Raw genomic sequence first — 3,816 nt, 5'->3', positions numbered from 1 at the left:
TTGGCGATTGCAGTAAGAACATTGTTTACAACAGAATCCAATGAGGGACCTATTTCCCATTTTCCCTACCTCCTACCATGGAGCGTCGAGCTCAGATCGGAAGGACTACACCTACAGATGGGATGGTCACCCTTGCACTTCAGCCATTGACGTTGACGACTCACCACAGAACTATTCAAATGGCTACACCTACACGGGTAGTTTGCCGAATTGCCGACAAAGATGAACTAAATCGTTTCTGGCAGCAATGCTATGCTACTCCTGGTCTTGTACACTTCGTGAGCTCAACATACTTCCCTTGTACAAACCAACTGCAACACAGTTGATATGATCCAAATCCTTGCACGACCCTGTTTGCAGATCGTACACCATCAGCACTCCCTTTGGCCGCACCAACAGCAAAATCTTCCTGTCATCCGCAAACAATGGGTTGGTGGAGAATACGCGGCGGCGAGGACACAGATCAAGCCGAATGCTGTATCTGTTCACCCAGTTTTTCTGTTTGGAGTCGTTCAGAAACCATAGATCCATGGATGACCGCTGACATCGGTCGCTGTGAACTGTAACGAAGAAGCCGTTCAGCTCCGTTAAGGTCAGCAATGGCGGTTCTTGCTGGAGCATCAGCTCCGGGTTGCCCTAACGACGTCCGTTCAGCGATCCCCGGAGAATCGGCATCCACTCCTCCGTCTCGAGGTTAAACGAAGCTATGGATCCTGGCTCGGCGCTGACGCTATTATTGACGAAGAAAGGGAGCTGCTCGATCTGGAGCGCCAAGAAGTACACGACGCCGTCGATGACAGCCATGGAATCCATTCTGTCTGCGGCGACAAGGACCGGGGGGCTCCGCCTGCTCCTCCACCTCGGGTCGCCGTCAAGGGTGAGGACCTCGGCCACAAGCCCGCTGCCGCGGCTCGGCGTGTAGCGAAGGAGACGGACGAGGCGGAGCAGCTTGTACTCCCCCGTCGAGGAGACGCGGCCGAACGCGTACGCGACCACGTGGAAGCTCTCGCGGCGGCCCCAGCCCTCCCCTGCCTTGTTCTCCTCCGAGAGGCTGGGTGGCAGCACGGTCACGGCGCCGGTGGCCGGGTCGAGCACCCGAGCTATGCCGTTGCCCGTCCCGATGAGGCAGGCCAGATCGCCGCACGTGAGCAGCTCCTTGGCGCCGCTCTCCGCCAAGGGCGTCCGCCTCGCGACGGTGCCGGCGAGGTCCAAGAGGTCGACGTGCCACGAGCGCGGGCAGCTGCGGAACGGGCCGGCGGCGAGGAGGAGCGGGCCCGGCGGGCCGCGTGGGCGGCGAGGAAGCTCCGGCCGGAGAGGACCGCGCGCCACGAGCGGCAGACGGTGCGGAAGCGGCAGACCGAACTGGCCGGCAGGTTAAGGAAGACCTCGAATAGCATGTCCGGCGGCAGGGTGACGCCGGGGGCCGTCTTGATCCGCTTCCTCGCTGGGGATCGCGGTCCTGCAGGCGCCATTGCCGAGAGGGTAGCCGATCTGGATTCTCCTGCACACGATTAGGTTGGATACTTGGATTCCAGGGATGGCGTCGAGGTTTATTGCCGGCTGGTGCACACCCATCTTGTGAATTGCATTGGTTTGTTAAATTTTTTTGCCCCGTCGGATTCGGAGGGCACATACGTTTGGGTGGTCTGTTCTTACTGCATCTCAGCTACAAATTTGAACTGTGAAACGAAATCTCAGCTACAAATTTGAACTGTGAAACGAAAGAGTTCCTGATCTCGGCGACACCCTACCTACAAACTCACCACCTCAGGGGTATCCCTCAGTGGGCGTGGCAGTAAAACACCAACAGCTGGCGCGCCAGGTAGGGGTGTTCATCGAGCATCAACCGGAGAACTTGATGGCATCTTTCAGCTTCACCAGCACCGTGCTCGATGAGGGCACAACTTTCATCTTTGACTTATGGATCTGCATCGCCAACGGCTCGGGTGGCTTTAACAGCCACCTAGCCGGCTTCAGGAAGCCAGAGGCCTTTGCAGCAACTCAACGCAGCAACCTCGACGAGTTGCTGCTCCCTGGTCTCGTTGGGGAGATCGAGAGGATGTCCGTTTTCTACGCGACTTCTACTCGCACTGCGCCAGGACTACCGGGGTCGGATACAAACCGATCTAAGGAGGTTACACAGTCCAAGTCCCTCTCTGACTTGGAGGAGGACTTGGATCGTCTTCTCAAGCTTGGAGATGAGGGAGTCACCGCCTGTCCGGGGGGCCCGTTTTCGACAACTACTCGGACTCAGACGCAAAGTATTCGTCGACTAGTACTACACCTTCAAGTCAGAGCCGAGGAGGACTCGAGGATGAGGGAGCCACCATTTGTCGAGAGGCCCCCGTTCTTAAAAACCACTCGCAACCTGATGACCACCAAGAATCCGTTTTAGGTAGTCACCTAGGTTTGACCATAACTTCTACGCCATAAGGCCGTTTCATGTACTGGAAGAGCTGAGAGCCCTCTGAACTACTCGAATATGATTGCTGCCTTGTAGCCTTCATGCAGGAACTGCCCTTCAGGAGGGCAAACCCCTCTCTCCCATCTCAAAAGGAGAGGGCAGCATAGAGCTAGTCGAGTACAGCCATATGGCTGAGAACTCGCCAGTTCGTCAAGTCTACATGGCCTCCCTTCGCAATGCGGATGATGACGAGCTGGGTCCCGAGTACAACGCTAAACTATTTGCAGACGTGTCTGCCGACGAGCATATGGCGGACGCCCCCTAGGACGTGAACAAGGAGCATAGAAGGATCTGGCAGTTGAAGAACGCCAAGCGCGCCCAACGCAGGCGGAACGTGGAAAACTGCGCATGCAACCCAATGCAACAAAAGAACCTCAACAATATTTTCGCAGCAGCCGCAGAACGGGAGTATCGCACACCGATTGGCGCCATTGCAGAAGCAGCGCTCCTAGCTCAACAACTACCACCCAACCCCCAGATACAAAGGTTGCAGTATCTAACCCAGCACGCGCTCGTGCAACTCGATGGGCAACATCCAGTATCCTCAACGCGGAACATGCTCTCGGGTAGGACTCTAGGGCTCATATCCAACTAGGCCATCATCAACGCTAGCCGGGACGCCCACAATGTCATCATTGCCAGGCAGCAGGAGCGTGAAGAAGTGAAAGCCTACAGCCCCACCCACTATCAACTCCCTCTCGACTACCTGGAGACAACTCGGAAGCACAAGCTAGAAGCTGGGCAACAATCCACCCGTAGAAGGAAGACTCTCAGTTTGAAGGAACGATTCGAGGTAGCCCTCCACGGGCAATGCCTATGGCACCCGAAGAGCAAGCATTCCGTGTTTGAATGTCAAACCCTTCGGAGGGCCCTGGGAGCTCCGCCAAAACTCCAAAGAAAGGCGACGGGACAATCCGAATAATGATTTATACATAAATTAAGTACCCGATTCAAGGAGGTTTTCTGAGGGTCTTTTAGGTGTTTCGCTTGTTTAAACCATTATTTTGGGACTATATCTGGAAACAAGAGGTTCCGTACACCTAAAAGCACCCCTTTTTACCACTTAGTCAGGGTTGCCATTTATATTTATTATTCAGGTTAATCATGACTCCCTCGCTAAACTCAGGGAACCCTGTCACAGCCGAGCCATGCGACTGCCAAAAGTTGTCGCCTTATTTGGCAATGACTAGTGGAACCCGTTAATTAGTCAAATAAATAACTTACATGATCATCTATCAAATACTACCAGTAACCCTCAGATTACTAGTTCCCAACTAGTTTTCTATGTTACTGAAGGGGCCTTGCTCCCAAACTTCCAATAACCCTCCATTTACTAGTTTTCGACTAGTATT

The 3,816-nt window shown here is 54.6% G+C and overlaps 1 pseudogene; it reads right to left on the bottom strand.

Annotated features, from left to right (window-relative positions):
* Positions 1–255: 255 nt before the first annotated feature.
* LOC112885419 lies at positions 256–1,472 on the bottom strand (annotated as a pseudogene).
* Positions 1,473–3,816: the final 2,344 nt, after the last annotated feature.

The sequence above is a fragment of the Panicum hallii genome, chromosome 3, assembly GCF_002211085.1.
Source record: "Panicum hallii strain FIL2 chromosome 3, PHallii_v3.1, whole genome shotgun sequence".
Lineage (NCBI taxonomy): Eukaryota > Viridiplantae > Streptophyta > Magnoliopsida > Poales > Poaceae > Panicum > Panicum hallii.
This window is presented reverse-complemented; position numbering and strand designations above follow the sequence as displayed.